This window comes from Dysidea avara, chromosome 6, assembly GCF_963678975.1.
Source record: "Dysidea avara chromosome 6, odDysAvar1.4, whole genome shotgun sequence".
NCBI lineage: Eukaryota > Metazoa > Porifera > Demospongiae > Dictyoceratida > Dysideidae > Dysidea > Dysidea avara.
In genome coordinates this window covers 23,013,093-23,029,780 of record NC_089277.1, presented here as the reverse complement: position 1 = coordinate 23,029,780, position 16,688 = coordinate 23,013,093, and the positions used below count along the sequence as shown (strand labels likewise).

Genomic DNA, 16,688 nt, shown 5'->3' with positions numbered 1-16,688 from the left:
ACTTTCAAACAAGTGGGGCGATGATTACTCTGTTGTCATGGGGTGGTTAAGGTGCTGTCTATCTTTTTCTCTCTTGCGGTCCTCCATACAATGCATCCGCGGAGCCCGCTCATCCATCGGTCACCATGTTAAGACTCCCCCAATTGTGGAGCTGATTCAGGCAGAGTCTCAGTTTGCCGTGGACTAAGAAAGTCCCGGTTTGTCCAGCATAGGCCATTTATGTGCTGGGGGTGGTAGGCAAGGGCAGTCCATCAAGCCCGGGTAAAAAAAATAATAATAATACATTCTTTCACCGCCGTGACGTAAGACAACATCACGTTTTCATTAGAATTTTTTCGGTCATAAAGTTAGTGTATATCCTATATAGCGAACAAAAACTGGTCACAGTGCCAATACGGTGACGGAAGGTTCAAGCCAGGAGCTAACGACTTGGTAGAGTGTGATTGATACGGATGATGATGACACACTACAACACGCACAGCAACAACTTAGTACACGTGATCACACACTATATTTAGACTACTCTAATTATTGTTACATTCTAATTAACGTCACTGTCAATTTCCTACAGCCAATACCTTTAGTAACAACAGCAAACAGAGTAACGAGACTTGCCCAGAATAGCCTTTAACTGAAATTCCCTGTTGAGCGGCTCTCAGTATATTTCTGAGTCCGCACCTTCGTGCAGTTACTAATCAACCTTGTAAAGAATTACCAGAGTATACTTCTGAGCGAACTATTACACGGTTAACCAGTTCACCAATATGGTGGACGCGTAGGCAAAACTTTAAATAACGTAACGAAGATCACGTGATGAAAATGCTCTAATAGTAATGGAATACCAAAGAGGCTCGCTATCCAGGGGCTTGAGAGCGGGCCTGATACCAGCAATAGTGCACAACTCACTATCCAGTGCTAGTAGTGGGATGAAATGGTTTATAGTACTCTCTGGTAATGCTCACTTGTGTATCCAGGCGTTCCACCCACTATCTGCTGCCTTGTCGAGTTTTATTCCCGTTCGCACTCCTTATCTACACCAGCCAACGAGCTTGTGCCTAACCAGCGACTGGAATAGTCTCGCGGCGCCAGACCATTATTTCAGCGATTGGGCTTATCGTTTGGAGATTATTTGTCATACTTTGTCCCAGAGTCACTCAGGAGTTTTGAAGGAACAACGTGTTTCTTATGAAGATAATTCTCGCCCAGGTGATGTGTACCACCCTGACTTTCAGCATGGTCGTCCGGCTTATTTTGATGTGTCTGTTCGTAGCACTACCCAGCCTTCTCACATTTCTTTTTCTTCTTGTGGTGGGGTAGCTGCTGCAGCAGGTGAGTTAGCCAAGGACCAGAGACATCAAGATGCTGTAGAGGAAGGCAGGGTGTGACTTTGTCCCACTTGTTGTAGAAACTTTTGGTTTTTGGTCACCATTTGCGTTTCAGACCCTTCGTACCATCGCTGAACGCACCACAACCAGAAGTGGTGCATCAACCAAACAGGCTCGTAAACATTTGTTACAACAACTTTCAGTTTCTTTATGGACGAAAAATGCCCGTATGATTTTACGGTACTGGGCTTTGCAGTGTGAGGACTCCGATTTTCCTTTCCCAAAACCCCAGTTGTAATTAATTGTGCTTGTAGTTTAGTTGTAGAGTAATTTGTATTGTAACTGTACTATATCAATTATTATTTGGAGATTATAAACACCCACGCTGAAAAGAGTCTGGTACACTTCGAATAGGCCAGTTGTGACAGCACCCGATAGGAATTTGAGGTGTCGATAGGCTGATTGCTCGACGAGTCTCTAATTTATAAGCACTAGTGACTTAAAACTTGGTTGAATCAGCCAAAAATCTGGAAGTGTTAAATGAGGTGCTATCACAACTGGCCTATGGGAAGTGTACCAGACCCTTTTCAGTGCGGGCGCTTATAATCTCCAATCGATAAGCCCCAACGCTGAAATAGTGGTCTGAATGCGCGAGACTACGACTGGAATTGGATAATTCTTGACAGATGTTGCCATTCACTAATGAATGACATACACCCCGAAACATTAAACATCGACGAAAGAGTTCATTGGTCGCTATAACTGAAAGTGCCACAACTTAACTTCAAAACGATTTGAAGTGCAAATTTGTGGCACGGTTTACTCCTCGGTAAGAAATTTTGTAGAATTTATCTCTGGACCCACAAGGTCAGCTGGATACAAACATGATAGCATCTAAAAACAGTGTAATGATTTCCTACTTCTACTGTATACCCAGATTGTGGAACAGCTTACCATTGATTGACCTATCCCAAACCCTCCAAACTATCAAATTCAAAGTCAAGAATTATTTTTGAAATCATTTTGTTAACAATTTTTGCAGTAATAATCTATGTACTTTTTATTTCCGTTGCCCCTGTTATATATGTTTAAACATTCCAGCTCCTACAAACTATTTTATTCTTTAACTATATTATAGCTACCCTTGTAATTATTATTTGTAGTTATATGTGACCGGATCTGCGAAAACCCGACATAATGGTGCAAGCCTAAATTTTCAGTATAAGCCATTTATTTATTTATTTAGCTTTACAGCATGCGTGCAAGTAAAATCAAAATTGCATGCTGAAGGTATACCAGCAACAGGTGCTGACATCCAAGGTGAAAAAAAATTAATAAATAAACAATTTTAGTTACCGTTAATTACAGAATTATAGTTACAGTTCATTGAAGTTTACAGATATAGGCACACTAGAGCAGCGATGACATGGACAAAGAAGGTGAAAAGTGCAGGCTCAATCAGAATTGAAAATTATTGTAAAAATGAGTCCATAAGTGTTGGATTAATTGGCGTTTGATAATGTTAGTTGGTAATGAAATGTTAATAACTGGGAGGTAGTTGTAAAGTCGTGTGATTCTATTGAAGTAAAAGTGACGCTGTACCACTGATGTTGTTCTAGGATGGGTTAGCTTGTGATGTGTCCCTGATCTAGTAGAGTTACTGGTAAAGGTAATATGGTCTCTAACTTCAAAGTTGTCTGATGGCGATTTCAATGATTTTATTAAGAACATAAGGTCATTTATTTCATAGATGTACATTAGTGGTAGGAGGTTTAGTTGTTCCAGTCTGGATTTATAGGTAGAGGTGTAGTCATTTAAAATATACTTAGTTGCTCTTCGTTGTATGCATTCTAGTGATGTTATGTCTTTGATTAATTGCGGTCTCCACATTTGTGAGCAGTAGATTAGTTGGGATCTTACTAATGAGATGTACAAGTTTTCTTGGCTTCCATACAATTGGTTTTAAAAGTTCTCCTGATAAGACCTAACATTTTATAAGCTTTTGCAGAAATAGATGAATAGTGGGCTGTCCAGTTGAAGTCACATGTGAATGTTACCCCAAGATCTTTGTGGTGTGATAAACGAGGGATTGGCTGTCCATTAATGCTATAAATTGAATGGTCTAATGAGTCTTTGGCCCAGAAGCGAAGATGAACGAATTTGGCATTGATTGAAATGGATAAAATCTTTGCGTAATCGAAAAAAATTCGAAAATGTGAAGAAAGGGTCTAATGATAAAAACCTGGATATCATCTTATTCGCATACTCAAGCGGAGTTCACAAATCATTGTTTCGTTGTAGTAGACTAAAGGATATATAAGTTATGGTCGTTTGCTTATAACACGTCGAAACGATCTTACGCGATCGATTTTTCTTCACTAATTTCGTCTCTGTATGTAGCGAAGAATGGTAAAAAGAAGACAAATCTTATCCAGTAATGGACTTCCCTATTCATGGCGAACACAATAGTGCAAGTAGCAACACTGTACTGCATTGCGTTTGTACGTTACAGCCACTTTTGTAAGCGCATGTAATTTATTTTCCCAATACTTGCTGTACAAATCGGTCTTTCTGTTGCTGCTATTTTGTAGGGCTGTAACTCCAAAAGTTGTTGGCATACAAGGATAAAACTTGGCCAGAGCACACACTTGGCTAAATAGACTATAAATATTCAATAATAAGAATTTGTAGAATGCGCTATCATGTCGGATTTTCGCAGATCCGGTCACATATAGCTTATTGTAATTTGTAAGTAATTAATTATGGCTACCAGTGCAACGCACTGGTAGACCTTCAGTTCTGTAATTTAATCGTTATTAGCTCTTAAATATTGTTTAATTTTGTTTATTGATCTGTACAGTTCTGTAAACTATTGTTAAATAAAAAATAATTAAAAACTATGATTAGGCAGTTCTGCTTCGAGTTAGGAAGTCTGCTTATGTTACTGTACACCCCGAAGAAAACGTTTCTCTAAAAACGTGTTTAAGAGAGTTTTTAAAAGGTGTAAATGGAATTGTAGGTGAAGAGTGCGCACTGTAATGCCAATATGGCGACGGAAGGTTCAAGCCAGGAGCTAACGACTCGGTAGAGCGTGATTGATACGGATAATGATGACACGCTACAACACACAGCAACAATTTAATACACGTGATCACACACTATATTTAGACTATTCTAATTATTGTTACATTCTAATTAATGTCATAGTCAATTTCCTACATCCTCCGGGGCCCGGCCTAATATAGTTTCCCACTTGGATATCTTCTGTAAGGCCTTGGCAGCAGCATTCCTTCGTGGACATGTTCCAGAGGAAGTAGTGTTGTTTGACGGTGCTTGATTGTCCTTCATATGATGAGTAGATTCATCCGAGGTGTTATCAGTAACTGCTTGAGAAATATCATCTTTACTTGAGACTTCTAATGGATAGAGCTTGAAAATACTATGAGTTGTCTTATATGTCCCCATTCTAATATGAGCTGCACGAACCAAATTGTCCTTTCCTGTAATGAGTTTCTCTACAACAGCTAATCTCCATTGCATTCTTGGTTTGTCATCATGTACAATCACACATCGCCTAGTCTGATAGCTTGTTTGTTGTGTCCCGAAACCTTGTTGAACTCTCTCAGGGAAGTTAAATATTCTCGTTTCTAAAGTGACCAAAACTGCTCAATACAATGTGTTTGTCTACTCTCTTCCTCATGTTGTCAGCATCAAGGAAGTCTTGATCATCTAACTCTTCTGGATTGTCTAACGGGTGAGGAACAGGACGGATTCTCCTGCCATATAGTAGATGAGAGGGAGTAAGCAGCTCCGGATCAGCAAAATCAGAGGGTACATAGGTCAGTGGCCTGTCATTCAATATGGCTTCGATTTCCACAATAACAGTCTCAAGTTGTTCCAGAGTAACAAAGGCTCTTCCGAGAGTTTTCTTCACTGATTGCTTGGTGATCCCTATCATGCGCTCCCAGGAGCCTCCATACCAGGGAGCACGCTTGGGATTAAGATCCCAAATTACATTCTGAACTTCTAATGCTCCTTTCAGTTACTCTGATTCAAACAATCTTTGTAAATCCTCCGCGGCAGCGAGGTACGTGGACGCATTGTCCGAAATCATCTTGCGTGGTAGGGATTTCCTTGAAGAAAATCTTCGAAAGGCTAACAGGAAAGTATCCACGGTAAGGTCACTAACAACTTCGAGATGCACTGCTCTTGTGGCAGCACATGTGAAAAGACAGATGTACTCCTTTATCTCTTGTCCCCCTGCCTTGACATATAGGGCTCCAGTAAAGTCTACACCTGTCACCGTAAACGGTGGAGATTCTGCGACGAGTACCTTGGGCAGTGGAGGGGGTCTGGAGCTCTATAGGGTTTCCCCATCAACTTGTTACAAATGACAAATCGCCTCAACACTTTCCTGACATATTTCCGGATGGAGGGTATCCAATAGACCTGGCGTAGAGCTGTTACAGTGATGCTCACACCTCTATGGTGGAGTTTGTTGTGGGTGTCTATGGCTATTGTATCACTAAACCGGCAATTGGAGGGTAGGAGGAAGGGGAATTTACTCAGCTCTGTGGTGGGGGCATTGTGAATCCGTCCTCCGCAACGAATTAACTGTTTGTCAGCTAGAAAAAGGCGTAACTGTCTGACTAGTGGGGGACATTTAGATTGCCTTTTGAGTAAGTAAGCAAGCTCATCTTGGTAAGCTGAACCCCGTATGCCCTTCACCAGATGTCTACGTGCATTAGTCAATTCAATGTTTGTTAAGGGGCCAGATAACTTGGGTTTCTGTTTGCGTAGATTGTGAAGCCATCTGAAAACATAAGCAGTGACAGCCAGAATGCGATGAAAACTACTGTATCGTGATACATCAATAACAGATAAAATACCTGTGTGGCTGTCTGTAGTTTTAAGCTCTGTTGCATGAGTAGCTTCAGGTTCAACATCCTCTTCTGTCTGTAGATGGAGTACACTTGTGGGTGTCCATGTGGGCCAATCTGATTTAGTGGGCAGCCAGTGTGGGCCTTGTGTCCAAAGGTGAGACATTCTTATTTGGTTGGTTGATATTCCTCTGGTAAGCAGATCAGCTGGGTTGTCACCCGAGGGTGTGAATGACCAGTTAACTGTAGGAAAGGTTTCACAAATCTCACGAACACGGTGGTCAATAAATGGTTTGGAATTTGTGCCTTTGTGTATCCAATGTAACAAAATTTGGCTGTCTGTCAAAAGTGTACTTGTTGAATGTGAGGAACTGCCGAATAAACAAACTTTGCTAATCTGGTAGCAGTAACAGCTGCCATGAGCTCTAATCATGGTAAGGAAGTAGCCTTGATAGGAGCCACACAGGTCTTGGACATAGCAAGACAAATATGATTATCTCTACTAAGGTAAACAACAGCTCCATATGCCTTAGTGCTGGCATCTGCAAACATAAACATGTTACTTATCTGCATATTTGATTGACTGGATGGGAAGTAAGCTCTTGGTATCATCAGTTGTGGCAATTCTCTGTAGATCAGCAAGAATGGCAATCCACTTCTCCTTGATCACAGTAGGAAGAGGTTCATCCCAAGTTAACTTTGTTTGCCAGATTTCCTGCAGTAGAATTTTGGCCTTAATTGTTACTGGTGTTACTCATCCCAGTGGGTCGAAAATCTGTGATGACGCATGCAGTATATCACGCTTTGTAACAAAGGTGTTGGCAGATGGAAATTGTCTTGTTGCAAGAGAAAGAATATCAGTTGATGTATTCCATCGCAGACCTAACAGTCCCATTGTTGTGCTAGAATCACCAGTTTTGTCTTTCATGGTAACTTGCTTGAGTTGATGGCTGTTTGTTGACCATGACCTGAGATTAAACTTGGCTTGACTCATGATGTCTCTGGATTGGGTGTAGTACACTAGGAGCTCATCTTCGGTGTTGCATCCAGATAGAACGTTGTCAACATAAACATTTTCTTCATATCTAGTGCAACTGGAGTGTCAAACTTGGACAAGTGCAGGTTGAGGACTGCTCCAAGCATAAATGGAGAGCTGGACGAGCCAAAGGGAACCACAGCAAAGCGGTATGTGCACATCTCCAGGTCTGGAATTTCCAGGTTGGCTGGCCAAAGAAACCTAGTGAAATTTCTGTCAGATGGGTGAAGTTTTTACATGGAGAAATTCCTTCTCTATATCGGTTGAGAGAGCAAAGGCATGGATACGAAAACATAGAAGGATTGCACATAAGTTGTTTAAGAATGGTGGCCCTACCACGAGGCAATCATTTAGACTTGCTGAGTTGCTGTCACCATGACAACTGCAATCATACACAACTCTAATGGGAGTGGTGGTGACTCCTTCTTCACCAGATGGTGAGGCAAATAATGAACATCAGGTGTGGCACCATCATATACTCTCTCAATGAATCCTCGTTCTTCCTGTTCTTTAATAATACCATCATAGAGTTGTAGGATGTGAGGAGTTTTCCTGAGCTTGTTCATGAGTGTTTGAGTTCTCTTCTTGCAAATAGCAAAGTTGGAGAGAAGATGTGGTTTATCTACTTTCCATGGGAATCTTGTGATGTATGGGCCTTCAGGGGTTTGAGTGATAGAAGATTGCTGGTATGATTGGAGGAATACTGAGTCCATGGACTTCGAATTAGCATCTGTTCCAACTGCTTCTACTGACCAGAAGTTATGTAGGTCTGGTGATTTGGGTTCGTCAATGGTAATCACTGAAGTGATCTGTAGTAGGGCAGATAATGTTTCCTCTGATATTGCACTTGGTAGTGGCCCAGACAGCAAGTACCCTAGCTTGGATTGTTGAGCAATGGGACCCTGACCTCTCACAATGTGGTCCTGAACAAAACTCCAATACTAGTCTGTGCCAATAAGGAGAGATATAGTAAAATTCCCTTCAGATGTCACTGGTTGGGTTAATTTGAGGCCTCGAAGATGTCGCATACTGCGGACAGAGGTTGAAATTGAGTTCTGACTGGGAGCTGAAATTGAAGGCACAATTAGAACAGATAATGGTATCAGCTCACCAGACTCTGTTTCTACCTCCACCATGGTGGTTCCAAGTTTCTACTGTGTCAAAGCTGTGGTGCCAAAGGAGGCTACTGCTACATCTGTTGTTGACACAGGAGTAATTTGTAGCTCATTGGCCATTGCCACCGAGATAAATGAGCGTTGTACACCCTCATCAAAGAGTATATTTGCCTGGGTCCTGATACCACCAGCAATTATTGGAGCAGTAGCTGTTTTAAGCAAACAGGTTTGTGGTGCTGTTCTCAGAAGCCTTGCAGTGCAATGCTGGTCTTAGGAGTCCACTGGTGGGTGTGGTGATCTCTGTCTTCTGCTCATTACTCGTCCCTTCTGAAGTGTTGGTTGTTTCACTGTTGGAAAGGCTGGTGTGGTGCTTCTTTTTGCACTTCCTGCAACGAAACTTGGATGGGCACTGAGATACCCTGTGGCGAGCAAGACAACTAAAACAAAGTGTATTCTCCTTAACAATGTCAAGTCATTTCTGATAATCTGTTACAACATTACAATTATGTGTAGGATAGAGTCCTTTGCAAAACACACACTGTTGCTTACTCTTACTGTCGAGGCCATCTTGACGCTGTTTCTTATTGGAGTAATCTCTAGAATTAACAATGAATTCTGCACTTGATCTAGGAATCTGCTTGTGCGGGTTGTATTGCCCACACTCAAGGACTCTAATTTCCTTAAGAATTGCAGCCAAGAGATCAGAAAGAATCCATTGAGAGTTTGAATGTTCTCGTGCAAGATTTCTTTGGACATCTATGGGTAGCTTATCTAAGATGACTGGTACAAGTAGTTCACCATACGATGTTTCTGATTTTCCTAATGATGCCAGCCCTCGAATGTGGCTTTCCACAGAGTCATAAAAAAATCGAAGACTAGTAAGACTGTTAGATGGGGATGGTATGACTCTGAGGGCTCGCATATGATCATCCACTATTTTGTGCATTTGACCATAGCGGTCTTCTAGTAATGCAATGGAGTTGGTATAATTTGCCTCAGTGAGTGGAAGACCTGCAATTGTCCTAGCAGCATCTCCCTGCAACTGTGCCTTCAGATAAGAAAACTTCTGGATCCCACTCAAGTTGGGGTTGGCATGAATCGTCATGTAGAAAGAATCCCAAAATGTTAACCAGTTCAAGGGGTCTCCTGAGAATGTAGGCAGCGTAAGCTTGGGAAGACGAGTGTTGGAAAACTGATTATGGTCTTGAAATGGTGAAGCCACATGAGTTGTGATTACTGAGGCTGGGAATCTGTGAGCTTGTGTGGACAGCAGCGATTCATAGAGATTCCCTGGGGCAAATGCTGTAGACATAAATGGCCTGTAAGGACTGATACTGCTAGGTGTGGAGGCTGTGTAGAAGGTTGCTGGAATTAATGGGGGTGGCCTTGATCCATCACTGTACAGCAAGCTTGTCATTCGAGGGGGTGACATTGTAGCCCCTTGTGTGCTAGTTACTTCAACACTGTACTCATCTGTAGGTAAGTGGTAAGTAGTAGCTGTTGACACATGGAATTAGCCATAGATAAGTGGGAAGTAGCAGGTGTAGATATCTCTGAGGTAGCAACTATAGATACATCTGAGGTAGCAGCTGTAGGTACATGTGAGGTAGCAGCTGTAGGTACATGGGAGGTAGCTTCTGATGTTATGGAGGTAGTTGACAAGAGAATATCACTAGCTTGAGCTACATTACTTGTTGATTGTGTTTGGCCTCCGTTAGACTGTACCTGACTAGCTGGTGTTGGAGAGACTCTGCCAGACATTCTTGTAGTGTTTAATTCAATGTACCTCCGTGCTCAAATGACCTTATCCATTATATGTGACTGAATTTGACAAAACAAGGATTCGACGCACAAAGCTTTGTTAGGAGATATGACGATTTTAAGGAATCATTGTGTAATAACTTCCCAGTGCCTACAGCTGCGCAAACAAAATTTGTACCAATTGTTCATCTGTTCACTAGCTATCACTGAGTGGGTGTATACATTTCTGATACCCAAAATTTGCCCTGTTCTGAGCAACTTTTTTCGAGCGGGTAATAATATCCACCCCAAAAACACCTTCGCTGTAAAAAAGGTGCGCCCAAGAAACTACAAGTACCTGGAACCCAATGTAAAAAGAAAAAGAAAAATCAGCTTAGCTGAAGTGAAAAGTAACTGGTAACTTAAAGAGCTGATATCTGAAGCGGCCAAGAATACAATTACTAAAGTTTAATCCATGCAAGAACACCTTGGCTATAAAACAGGTGTATACATGAAAGTAACTGGCAACTGAAATGGCTGATATCTGAAGCGGCCAAGAATGAATGGTCATATACAAAAATTTAACACTGAACCTTTATAATTCAGCTGTGTTCTATATTCACTCTTGCTGCATCGTAAAGTAATTTCTTTTAACTCTAATTGGCTGGTAATTTGGCCGCCTTTTTTAATAGTCAGTATAATAGAGCAAAAAAAGGCGGCCAAATTACCAGCCAATTAGAGTTAAAAGAAATTACTTTACGATGCAGCAAGAGTGAATATAGAACACAGCTGAATTATAAAGGTTCAGTGTTAAATTTTTGAATTAGTTGTATATGACCATTCATTCTTGGCCGCTTCAGATATCAGCCATTTCAGTTGCCAGTTACTTTCATGTATACACCTGTTTTATAGCCAAGGTGTTCTTGCATGGATTAAACTTTAGTAATTGTATTCTTGGCCGCTTCAGATATCAGCTCTTTAAGTTACCAGTTACTTTTCACTTCAGCTAAGCTGATTTTTTTTTTCTTTTTTACATTGGGTTCCAGGTACTTGTAGTTTCTTGGGCGCGCCTTTTTTACAGTGAAGGTGTTTTTGGGGTGGATATCACTGATTTTTGTCAGTGATAGACTCTAAATTTGGTTTAAAAGGAAATTTTTTGGAAATGAGCAATTAACATTAATGCAGAATATTATCTTGGAGAGTCAGTAAAATCCATACATAATAATGATTGTTTCATAACACCGTAAATTCAGAAGTATGAATTTACGGTGTAGTATGACTGTTCTATTAGAGTAAATTTATCTTTACTGCCTGCACGTCATGAATATATCTCATATCTGTGCATGTTAAATGCTTCAGACACCTAATTAAAATTGCAAGTGCCTAATTAGTTCACAGTTGCTACACAGCTATAAATACATTTGTAATTGTTATCATCATAATCATTTATCATGTTATAACCATTTTTTAATATTTTGGCCACAACTTCAGGATTAGAGCAGCAGAGAAAGGAATAGAGGACTCAACCATCAAGACTTGTATATGGAAGATGGAACAGTATTGCGATGGACAATGCCGGTACTAACCCCTCCAGGGTGTTGCAGTACAGTATAGATGCAAGACCATAGCCTCGATCGTCACCTTTTGACTGTGGTCACAACTTCAGGATTGGAGCAGCAGAGAAAGGAATGGAGGACTCAATCATCAAGACTCGGGGAGATGGAATAGTATTGCTATGGACAATGCCAGCACTAACCCCTCAAGGATGTCACAGTGCAGTATCGATACAACCACTCCAACCAGTGCATAAGACCAGAGCTCGATCATCACCTTTTGACTGAAATTTTTATACTTGATGAAGCAATTAAAACAAAAAAGTTGTAGTACTTGTACTTTCCTGAGGGAACATGTCCCCTGAGTCCCAGACTCCCTTGCCTGTTCAGCAGAATAATAGGATTGAGCCTTACTACCACTTTCACCTTTATTCTTGGCCTGAATGTACATATCAGCAACTTAATACAGTAGCTGTGGATAATGCTAGTTAATGCCCCTAGGCAGAGCTATAGGGGTGGGAATTTTTCCCTGCTCTCATACTATCATAGTAGTTCTTCTCGCAGTTCTTTGCCTGGCCATCATCAACTGCTGTCCATCAACTGCTGTCAAAACATTAGTCTCGTCCCCCAGACCCTTCCTCAAGCATGCTTATCACACAAAAATAACTTAGTTTAGCAGTGCACAAACAATTATTCATTGACAGCTTATACTACACTTACCGCATTGTTGAACCATGTATACCACCAGAATCCACCAGATTGACAACTAATACGTGATCTATTTAGGGGAAATCTCGTGGAAAGTCCCTAATTACCTTAAGCGGACACTCATGATACGTGGTTTTAAATTGAATTTAAGAATGTAACTGGATGGTCCGGTGAGGCGTACTTTAATCGGCTCGACTTTACTGAGAAACTCGAGCCCCTCGTGAGAAACTACATCGCTTGAGCAACGCTTGAAAAAGTAAGAGTCCGGCAAGAATACTGAGGGACTCTATGATATATGCCGGTCTTGAATGCTAACGAAACGAGGAGTGAAGTCTGTGCAACGTGTCACATCGCCACACACTGATTCACCGTGTTTGTGCGATAGGGTTTTTGGACCTGTCCACAAGATGTTGAAAGGAAATTCATTCCACCACATGTTGAAAGGAAATTCATTCCAACTTGTGAAGTTATTGGTATACTCATTGTTGGGGTCCATGGGGACATCGATGAGCATTTACCAGTCAGCTGTAAGTAATGTCACAACAGAAGGAAAGGAACCATTTCCATACCCCTATGGCATACTGATTTTCCAGGTCAGTTTATGTACACTCAACCACAGAAATGTAGAACTTTGGTTGCAGGTGGAAAATAAACACCATTTTACTCAGTTACAAGAGATTCACCCAGCTGGAATAAAATGTTGAAGTGAATGTCATTAGTACCTACTTGCGGTTCATCAGGTATTGGACAATTCCAAGTGTCCAGATTATGCAGTTGTCCTCATGTTCAAGTTTACACGTTTAGGCAAGTTCCACAACATCCTATAATATATTACTATATCAGTGTGGAATAATGTTTTTCATATTCCAGGCTTTAGGTATGTGTATTGTATTTAACACCTGCTTGTTGGTTTTTGCAGGCCATCTGGTCATACTGGTTTATCCACTAGCAGTTGAATGTGATCATGGTACATATGTGACTGGGCCTGCGAAAATAGGGCATGTGGGCACAAACTACACCCCGTAATTCTACAGGTCATGTCTCAATACTGAAACGGAATATTTGACTTCTGTAACTTGCATCAAAAAGCCAATTAAATAGTTACTATGAGCTGAAAATTGCATTGCTATAGCATAATGGCACAAAAAGGTAAGAATGATTGAAGTTTGAAAAAGTAGGCAAAAATCATGTGCCCACATGCCCTATTGTCGCAGGCCCGGTCACATATGTAAGTTGAGACCATGCAGGAACAAAGATAGAGGTGTCATGAATTTCAGGTCAGTTGACATTCAGAGGAATTGTATTATTGCAATTGTTCTTTTTGCAGTTATCAATTATCAGTGACTAGTTTGTGATAGCGTACTTTTGTTTGACTAATGACCAAATGTTCTGGTTTACATGCTTACCCAACAGTTATGTTACTCACTTAACCTGCATATGGGATATATATTTTTAGTTCATTTTGATTATTCATCCTTTATTGGTACAGCCTGGCATATTGATTTTTTGCACATTCTCTTTTTAATTCAGTGCCTGCTGGATTGTTTCGTCAGATATCGAAACAGATGTCTTTGGTGTTGCGACCGATGTTCCAGGTCAGTTTGCATGTGTGTTTAATTTAAGGTTGACTTCAGTGCCTGCTTATTCTTTTACAGGTCTCAGTATTGAGTGTCATGATTTCAGGTCAGTTGACGTACAGAAGAATTGTATTATTGCAATTGTTGTATTTGTAGTTATCAATTATCACTGTATACTAGTGATGTGAATTTGCAGGTCAGTCTACTCAGATGTATCAGGCATAGTGTTGATGGGATCGAACAAGTATCCAGTGTAGACTGTAGTGGCATCAAGGGTGTTAATTTCCAGGGCAGTTTACATGTTGTGATGTTAGTGATCTTTTCCTAGTACCAAGATATTAAGTGTATTGTATTTAATGCCCATCTGTTATGTTTTTAAATTATGGTATATCAGTGTAGACAGTGCAACAGTAAGCCTTCTGTGTTGTAGTAACTATTTGTTTCGTAATATTATGCTGTTGTCCCGGAATGGCACAATTTTTGGGAAACCAGTGTGAAGTCCAGTGGTACAAACATTGTATTATGACCAAGTTGTGATAGCGTACTTTTGTTTGACTAATGTCCTAATGTTCTGGTTTGACTAAAGTCTTAATGTTCTGGTTTAACATGCTTACCCAACAGTTATGTTATTCATTCACTTAGCCTGGGATATAATTTTTGTTCATTTTGATTATCCATGCTATTATTGACACAGCCCGGCATATTGATTTTTTGTACATTCTCTTTTAATTCAGTGCCTGCTGGATTGTGTCATCAGATATCGAAACAAGTGTTTTTGGTGTTGCGACCGATGTTCCAGGTCAGTTGCATGAGTGTTTAATTTAAGGTTAACTTCAGTGTCTGCTTATTCTTTTACAGGTCTCAGTATCGTCATGCCGACATACAAGAAATCATCACTATTGTCGGAACTATTTTTAGTCAAGTCTTGATGTGATGTTAATTAACGTTGTTACACATTGTTGTATGTTTACCATATGGCAAGAAATTATCATGGCCATCATGAAATTTGAATATTGTGTAAGTTGTGTGGACCAACCCCAACTCATACATGGTCACTGGCAAACCACGAACCACATTCGAGCCACAACACCACGAACCACATTCGAGCAATCCATTACAAAACTTTGTTGCACCATTTGTGTGTGCATAATACTTAATGAAAGCCACAACACAAGCTACACGGTACACACTACATAGAGGTGGTAACCTCTAAAGGCTTGTTACCTTTTTTTATTTTATTTATTTTCCTTTTTTATTCACCTTATCGGCCTTTGTGGTTAATCTATTAAAAATTACATGTAAACAGAGAATTGAAGAGTATGCTTAAAGCACCTTCGCTAGTGATTTTGTTCTTCAAACCATAAGACAACTGGCGATTCGCTCGCATGGGGTGTGGTACTAAATGGAATTTAAAAGATTTCTGCTTAAAACGCCATCCCTAGGGAATTTACGGTTCAGCACGCTGTCACAACTTGTTTATCAGGCATTAGAGTTTGTGTCCACGTCGTGTCTTTAAAAGTTATTGTAGGGATTAGAGGTTGATTTAAGAAAATACGCGTATAGGCAAACCAGGATTGGATAATGTCAGTGCTAGATGGACTATACAAACACGGCTATGTTGACTGGTTGACTGGTATAACATGACAGTAGTTGTAACATAAGGTAGAGAAATAAAGTGAAATACGCCTATTTTTTTATTTTGCAATGGTTACTTTTTTATTTTAGCGAGGTCGCAAGAAAACTATGATGATGATGATGATAACGACTCCTAAAGATTTTTTATCACGTAACGCAATACAAATCTATTGAGAGATGTTGCGTAATTTAGGACTAATATTGCGAAACCGGCTCTACTCGTAAATAACTCACAGTAGTGGCCGCGCGTCTTTTAATTGGGCGTGCGCTTTGTAGCTTCTTGGCCGCGCGACTCACTACCGTAAGTCTTGATCACAGGTGGTAGTAATAGGGTGGGAGGGTGGGGTGGACGGTGGTCTTAATACACGGGTATAAAATGAAGTAAGAAGACGATTGGAATCCAGAGGCCAAGTTTGGGCTCTCCATGGCCCTCCATGGCCCTCAAATTACTCCAAATTGACTGAGAACACTATTGGCGAGCTCTCAGTGAAGTCCCAGCTCACTACACACCATTATCCCAAAGCCTTGGCCATTTAATGGTGCCAATCTCACACTCGTGGCTTTGACAGGGTCGGAAGAAAGCTGCTACAGAAACCAGACTTGCCAGTGCTGAAGGAAATACAGTGTGAAATATGATAGTGTATTAGACCAGCAATCCATTTCTGGTAAAATCGTAAGTTTGATTTTGTGTGTGTGGAAGCCTTGTTATATGAAATCCGTTCACATATCGTCATGTAACTCTTCTGCTTCCATCACAGCTGTCTCTAGCTCACTCGCATCATCATACAGTTTTAATAATTGTTCATCGATATGTGTCAACTTCTCCATCTTTCTGGTTAGTTGTTCTATGGAATTGTTTAATGACGTGATAGTGTAATCGTCAAATTCTCCGTAAATTAGTTCGTCGATCTTAGTGAAGAGTCGAGTCACGTGTCCCTTGTATCCTCTCCGTGAGGCTATTAGACGAGTCTGCTCCTACATTGGTTCGCTAAAACAATGATAACAATAACAGTTCAAATGATTGAAGTGGCTTGCCTTGGCGGGTACCGTTAAGAATAAATTGCCACGGTACTACGACTTCTGCGACTGGGGTTAGAGTTGATAATAGCGTCGAGAGTA

The 16,688-nt window shown here is 40.6% G+C and overlaps 2 protein-coding genes and 2 long non-coding RNA genes across 9 annotated transcripts in view; 2 read left to right on the top strand and 2 right to left on the bottom strand.

The window, feature by feature from the left end:
* Nucleotides 1–16,688, bottom strand: part of LOC136258579 (uncharacterized) — a 181,643-nt gene that overhangs the window by 99,067 nt on the left and 65,888 nt on the right. The window contains exon 1 of one of the 6 annotated variants that reach the window (XM_066051922.1): nucleotides 12,370–12,705. The exons of the other annotated variants lie outside the window; for them this stretch is intronic. The gene's annotated coding sequence lies outside the window, so the exon portion shown is untranslated. Of the gene's footprint in view, nucleotides 1–12,369; nucleotides 12,706–16,688 lie in introns of those variants that run through there. 6 annotated transcript variants of the gene reach the window in all.
* Nucleotides 1–16,688, bottom strand: part of LOC136258575 (heat shock 70 kDa protein 12A-like) — a 75,573-nt gene that overhangs the window by 22,593 nt on the left and 36,292 nt on the right. The gene's annotated exons all lie outside the window — the stretch shown is intronic.
* LOC136258586 (uncharacterized) lies at nucleotides 12,191–13,334 on the top strand. Its single transcript, XR_010702862.1, has 4 exons — nucleotides 12,191–12,688; nucleotides 12,743–12,950; nucleotides 12,999–13,161; nucleotides 13,277–13,334. It is a non-coding gene; the product is annotated as an uncharacterized lncRNA (long non-coding RNA).
* LOC136258583 (uncharacterized) lies at nucleotides 13,594–14,227 on the top strand. Its single transcript, XR_010702859.1, has 4 exons — nucleotides 13,594–13,634; nucleotides 13,685–13,952; nucleotides 14,013–14,040; nucleotides 14,131–14,227. It is a non-coding gene; the product is annotated as an uncharacterized lncRNA (long non-coding RNA).